The sequence below is a fragment of the Belonocnema kinseyi genome, chromosome 4, assembly GCF_010883055.1.
Source record: "Belonocnema kinseyi isolate 2016_QV_RU_SX_M_011 chromosome 4, B_treatae_v1, whole genome shotgun sequence".
NCBI lineage: Eukaryota > Metazoa > Arthropoda > Insecta > Hymenoptera > Cynipidae > Belonocnema > Belonocnema kinseyi.
Window position 1 is genome coordinate 30,806,792 of NC_046660.1, and position 7,949 is coordinate 30,814,740.

Sequence of the window (7,949 nt, forward strand, 5' to 3'; positions counted from 1 at the left end):
TCTATAATTTAATAAAAAATTGTATGAGCGTAAGCTTTCTAATAATTAGTGTCGTAAAAAGGATATCGGTTTGAACAAAATAAAAAAGTTATTATATTGAAAACATACCTGAGTCAAAAAATAAAGTCATGTTTTATAAAAACAAACAGCGTCATTTAAAATTTGTTTTTAAGAAATTTTTTAACAGGACAAAATTTTTAATGATTGAAGCCTCAAAGATATTGGAGAGGCTCCAATAATTTATGAAAAATGTCACATAATTGAAACGATGTTTACAGACGGACGATACAAGACTGTCTGTTATGAGAAGTCGTAATTACAGAGGTGACAAATATTAATAAACCTCTGATGAAAAGGCGCGCCAAAGCTTGAGAATATAAGATTGAATAAATTAAGTTGATTTAAATTAGAAGAATTTAAAAAGAGGGGGGGGGGTTTAATGCATAATGCTTTGATAAATTTGGTTTATATTCAATATTTCAGTTTTTAAATTTATTGAAGTGTTGATATATTTATTAATAAAAATTGATTCAATGATACGTCTTTTAAAAGTATTATTTTCTCTGGCCAAGATTTTAATATTAGCAAAATCAAAAGTATGACTAAATTTCTACGAATGTTGTGACAAACCCGTGTTCAAATTGCCAATTCTGCAATCTCTTTTATGTTCGTAAATTCTACTTTTCAATCTCCTGCCAGTTTCACCTATGTAGTGTTTTTGTCAACCATTGCATTTTATTAAATAAACCACATTAGACAGATTTCCTATTGTTTCAGAATCTTTTTTGTTACTCAATAATTTTTCTAAAGTATGGTTATTTTTAAAATAAACGTTAATATTACATTTTTTAAGGATCTTCGTAATCTTTCAGAAAGGCCTTGAACATATGGTAAGGTAACTTTTAGATCAGTTTTTTTGTAATTTTGTAACCATTTTCTCTTCTTCTTTTTTATAATGAAAGTGTTGTATATTTCATTAATACGTTCTTTGATGACATTTTCTATTAACAGCAAGGGATAATTGTTTAATTGTAAGGTGGTTTTCAATTGGTCTAAATTATCTTTTCTATATTTTACATCACTTAATTTTATGCATCTGTCCACTAAACTTTTAATCAATCCTATTTTTTGACTGAACAAATGATGGGATTCATAATTTAAGTAACAACCTGACCAAGATGGTTTCTTAAACAAGTTTGTGATTAAATTTCCACTAGGTATTCTTTGAATTTCCAAATCTAAGAAACTTAAGATGTTGTTATTTTCTTTTTTAAGAGTAAATTGAATGTTTTCATCAATACTATTAAATATAATTAAGAGCTCTATAATTTTGTTAGTTGGAACGATTGTTAAAATGTCATCTACGTAACGTTTATATAAAATTGGTTTGAATGATAATCTAGATAAGGCTCTTTTTTCAATATCTTCCATAACTAAATTTGAAATTATGGGAGGTAATGGAAATCCCATTGGACATACTGATAACTGTTTATAAAATTTATTGTTAAAAGAAAACACTGTATTATTAAAAACAGTTCTAGCGGCAATTAAAAATTCATTTTTTTAAATTTTTGTATGTTTTTATATAAATTTAATTTTTCTTCTACACAATCTAAAGCTAAATCCAGGGGTATATTATCAAACATTGAAATGACATCTAACGAAACTAATGAATGGGTATGAGGTATTCTAATGTTATTAAGATTTTGTTTGAGATCCCAACTGTTTTTTATAAACGACTCAGTTTTTCCTGAAATAAGTTTTAAAGTGTTTGATAAGTGTTTTGCTAGGTTGTAAGTTGGTGATCCAATTGTGGAAACAATTAATCTCCAGGTTTGACCTGGTTTGTGTACCTTTGGGAGTGCATAAGCCTTTGCCACAGCACTACTATGCGGTTTCAATCTTAATGATACTGATTCATTTATGTATCTTTTATTTTCCCATCTAGAAATAATATCATTGCATTTATTTTCAACTGTTGGAACTAAGTTAGTTTTTACATTTTTGTATAAATTATTGTTTTTTAAAATGTTTTCTATAGTGAAATTATAATCGTTCCTATTCGCTGCCACCATAATATTGCCTTTATCGGCTTTTACAAATAATAAATCTTTGTGGTTTTTTTGAAAAATTATAATGCTTTCTGTAATTTTATTATTATTTTTAAATTTGTTATTTATATTGTGATTTGAAATTAATTCAGTTACTGTCCTTCTAATTTTTAATTTATCCTCTTCTTTTTCTAGATTTTTTATGGAGTTTTCAATATTGACAATGATATTGTTCACTGGAATTTTATCGGTATTGCAGGGAACACCATTTTTTTTCCCAAAGCTAAAGATTCAGCTGTTTGTTTTTATAAAATATGACTTTGTTTTTTGACTCCGGTATGTTTCAATATAATAACTTTTTTATTTAGTTCAAACCGATATCCTTTTTACGGCACTAATTATTAGAAAGCTTACGCTCATACAATTTTTTATTAAATTATAGATTTGTATATCGACTCTTGATAAAGACCCGCAGTGTTGGTCGAAACGTTGAGGATTTTTTGAAAAGAAATAATTACGTTTTTCACATGTTATTTCGGATGCTTTTATTTTGATTTTATCATTGACCGTAAGACCGAATATTTGCTGAATTTAGCTAAAATACTGATTGAAATTTTCAATGAGGCAGCAATTTCACGAGAAGTCTTCCCTTGTTCAGAAGACAGCTTCCCGAATCTCATGGGTCGTATGTCTCGGCATTTTGACTTCAGAGTGACTTGATCTGATAGGTTAAACAATTTACAAAACGCACACACCACTGTAGGTCCTGCTGTGGGAGTCTCAGCTTCTAGTGGTCCTTTCCTGGTCTGCAAATAGCAACCGTAGAGTCCTGTTTCAAGTCGAAGATCCTTGTTTTTTAAAGTTACCGGAATGTTCCGGAGATAATTCTTCTTCAGGATATCGTAAACGGGATCCTGTCAGGACTGCTGATTTCGTAAAATGCTGGAGAATGATATACCTTTTCTTTGCATGAGAGTCTGCACTGCAAGGTTGGTCTTCTTTATGGATTATCGATTTTCACTGCTGAGCGATAGAAAGCAGATGATGCTACACATAATTTTGGTTGAAAATTAATTCCGTCGATTGAAATTTCAAAATTTTGTTAAAAATTAATTTCGTTTTTTGTTAAAAATCAAATGTTTATCTGAAAAATGATTTTTTAAATTACTAATCATAAGTTTCCTACTAGAATCCATATTTCTGTCCGTGAAAATGTATAAGTCATGGTTACAAATAGGTGGACTTAAGTTCACTTTTTTATGGCACAATTTATACTTTATTTCCTTAAGAATATAGTGGCGATGAAAACAAAAAAATTTTTTTTTCTTAAACATTCAGAAATATACTGTGAGTGATGAATCGAGCGGATATGACAAATAATTAGGTCAAGAATCTTTGCCCCTTCATTTAATTGTGAATGATATATAAAAGCAGCCACTTTCCATGACATTTTTGCTCTTCGAAATCAGTTTTGAGTTCTCTATCGTTATCTATACTTGCATCTGACAAAAATGAAGATAGTGACTCTTTTATTTGCCTGCATGGCTTGGCTTAAATGCACAAGTAAGTTTACCTAAGATTATATTATCAATCAGAAACACTCCATAAATTAAAAATATAGTATGAAAATTAATAATTAAATAGTTTGTATCAAAAAGGTTTTATAATTTTAATTTTCATTTAGTGTCACAAACCAAAATTCAAGTCTTGCAACATATGTAAACGAAAATGTGACGATCACACATTAAATTAGTATTCATCTTACATTTGCATGCTATAGAATTACGTTTAACTCAAAATTTACAATAAAAATCTGTAATCAAAAATTTTTTTAATGAAAATTATGATTTGCTGCTACGTCGCGAGACTCAAATCCTCTAACATACGGAAACAAAAACATGACAAGTACACATTAAATTATTCTTTATCTTACATTTGTGTGCTATACAATTATGTTTAACGTAAAATTCACAATAAAATCTGTAATCGCACATTCTTTTAATAAAAATTCTTATTTGGTGCCGCATTGCGAGATTTAAGTCTTGTTCCATATGACAAAACAAAATGACGATTAGGCATTAAATTATTCTTAATCTAAAATTTGTCTCACAAACAATTAGTTTCAAAAAAATATCAATTATAAAAATGTACCATAAAAAATTGTTAATAACATTTCTTATTTAGAGCCACGTTGCTGGACCAAATTTTAAAACACATGGTAATGAAAGAATGACAATTATAAATTAAATTTATCTGAATCTGAGATTTGGCTTATGTACATATCCGTTAAACTTAAAATTTGTTATTAGAAATTGGTATCAAAAATACTCTTCAAAAACAGCTTTTCACTTTGCGTCACGTTATGAGATTCATATCTTAAACATATTGAAAAAAATAATAACTCTTCCACATTCAATTATTTTTAATGTTGCGGGAGTGAAGTTTTGTAAGATATGACAACAACAAAAATGACAAGGACATATTAAATTATTTTCAATAAAAAATTTGGCTGTTACGCAATTAGTTTTCACATAAAATTTATAATAACAATTTTTATTCAAAACTTTTTTTATTTGTAACTTTGATAAGATAGGTTTGGCAATTAATACTATCTAGTTTAATATATTATTTTGAACTATTTTTAACTTTAATGTATTCATATAATTGTTTATTTAAAATTTTTTTCCACCTTCTTAAGCATTCTAAATTCGTCTCAATTCCTGTTTAAAGATTCCTCAATTTTTGAAGTTCTTTGAATTCTCCGAATATCCTAAATTCCGCGAAGTTTATACATTTTCCGAGATAATCCCAATTCTTCTGAATCCGCTGAATTCTTCTAATTCTTATTAATTCCAGGAAAGAAATCCCCAAATTTCATGAACACCACAAACGACGGGAAATCCTGAAATTCAGATAATATGCGGAATTCTCCAGATTTGTGGAATGGTTTTAATTTTCTTAATTTCTTTAAAAGATGGCATTTGTTGAAATAGTGAAATTCTTTGAATTAGCGAAATATTTTGCATTTATAAATTTTTTTTCATTTTTGACATGCCTTCAAGTGTGGAATTGTGTTAATTTACGGAATTTGTGAAATTCCTGAAGTTTTCTGTATTCAAAGACTTCTTTGAAATCGATAAAATTAAGATTTTATTCTAAGTTCACATATTCGTGTAGAAATTTCCCAGGTTGGCCCTAATACAACAAGGTTTCTGGTCGGATCCCGGCCGGGCTACCCCTGGCTGGGTTTCATGGACAGGAACCGGGCGGGAGCCAGTCGGGCTACATTTTTCTCGAATCACGTAGTCCGTGGCCGGCCGGTTACTGGCCGGGCCAACCCTGGTTATATCCCATGGCCGGGAACCGGCTGGACACTGGGCAGGTTAATGTTTTTGTAGAAATTACACATTTTTTTAAGAGCCGTGATATTATCAAAGACATAATTATGGGTGCTAGATGAATTATTATTTGAAAATTGTAATTCAAATATTTATTAGATCAGTGAAACAAAAATGTACTTTTTTAAATTAAAAAAAAAAAACATTAAATTTTTTCGACTTATTTCACATTTTAAATTAAACTGTTATCGATTCTGCTATGTACAACAACAGAAATTATACAATTTTTATAAACTTCTCTATATTTAGGCATTGCTTAGCCTGTACAATTTCAAATTTACCGCCATATATAGCGCCTGCTTCGTCTGTCGTCTGCAAAGACGCTCAGTAATTTTCAGTTTCGCACCTGGAACGTGGATGCTCCTTGCACTCACGTCACGTCTTCTCTTCGAAGTTCGCAAATAAAATCGAGACACATGTTTAAAATCAACCTTATTTCAGTGATTAGTTTGAAACCCCCACTTAGTGCCCAAATAATTATTATTTTAAATTAAAATATAGTCTGGTGTATACATTTTTTCCTTCCTTCTTTCCTAACCTTAAATTACCACGCAGTTTCCAAAATGAAACAATTGCTGAGAGAATCTATTATCATTGATTGAAATTCTACTATAATTTCCTAGCCAGAATTGGCTGAATTGATTTGACTTTTCAATTTCACCGTATACTTGGCAATAAACCGTTATTAGGCCGCATTACCCGACCGGATCCCGACCGGTAATAAAGCCGGGATCCGACCGAAATATGCAGATTGTAGAGAATCCAGAAAATTAGAGACAAGGGATTTGGATAGAATCAGAAGTAGAAAGGAAATGAGGAAATTCGAAGAAATTTAGAAGATTGGAAGAAATATGTGTGTATTATATGCATCAATTTCTGACTTGACTTTCATTTCCTTACTTACCCAATCAAACCTTGTATAAAAATTAATATTTCGCTATCTGTGATAGAATATGCAAAAATGAATCCGTTAGCTCATGTGCCTACCCAATAATCCTTATTTGCCCAGTGTATACAAATTTCATAATTCCTTTTTTACAGTATCTCACAACTCACATTTACCTGGTGATGCATATACTCTTTCAAGAATCGCTGATATCAGTTTTCGAAGTCGTCCTCTTCTTATAAATCTTCAATCTCCCTCTCCTTTTGGTATTCAAGATAAAGACAACATTACTATACACAAAGTGATAGATGGCCATTTTGTACCTAAAGATATTGTTGATGGACTGTTGTACCGGGTTAATTTGCGCGAACCTCTTCCAGCGCTGGGAGCTCCTCCTGGCAATAGTAATCAACATGGCGAAGCTCAGGTCATCATTCGTGCAGGCAATTGGTTCTGGGTACATTTGATGCGCAAACATGGATATGAGGACTATGGGAGAAATTCTGGTCAGGCAGAATACTTCTGTACGATAGAAAGAAATAATCACATTTTTTCGGTAGCCTTACTTAAAAATATTTTACAACATCCCGAGCATCCGCAGCGCCCTCGTATTGCATTCATAAATCATGCAGGCTATTCTTTCAATGGAGAGTTATTTATAGCAACTGATCCGCAAACTGAATACTTGTATCAACATTTTCAAGGTTGAGCGCGCCCAGGGCGCGCGAATGTCGGGCGAGCGTTTTGCGCTCGATGATGCACATATTTAAATTGCACGACGCGTTTCGTCTTTGTAATTTCACTATATTTGTTCCAGACCTTTTACAACTAAATGTCAAAGGATCGACAACTATAACTTGATGATTGTGAATTCTCTTTTGTTGAAGCTCCTTCAGCTTTGAAGAACTCATTCCCATCACGTATCTCATGATTCGCATTCGATTAGAATTTGTCCGAAACGGGAACTTTTTCTATATAATCTTATACACTATTCTAACAAATATATATCATATTAAATTATGTACCTCTGTCCAGGACTGCTTATTCTGATGTGGCAAAATAAAACACAAATTTTACTTTTCATGATGACTTTAATATTTTTTCGGTATTTGACGTTAATTGATATTTGTAGCTGTTCTGAGAAATGTGTTATTTCATGAATTAACTAGTATAAAAATATAAAAACTTCAAACCATTAAAAAACGCATTATACAAATTGATAGCGTAACGGTAATTAAAAGAATAGTAAAATTAAATAACCTCATTTTATTTTGCAGAAATTTATGGATAAAATCAAAAAAGGACTCCGTTCGAAATGTAATATAAATCGGGTTTTGTATAAAATTTTGAATTTTTTTTTGTATTTTCAAACCTACAGAGGAAAAATTGTAAAAAAAACTAAGAAAAATGTATAGTTTTTTGAAAAGCGATAGTCAAAATTTGAATTTTTACATATAGTTTGATAGAAAAATGCTTATTTCAGTAAAATATTTTTTGCCTAAGAACTCTTTGATAAATTTGGCCAAAAGTTATGCAATTTGTCGATAAGACTTAACGAAACAAAAGGAGAATACTTCTATCGTTTGAATTACGTTTAAATAAATCGAGGAAGTG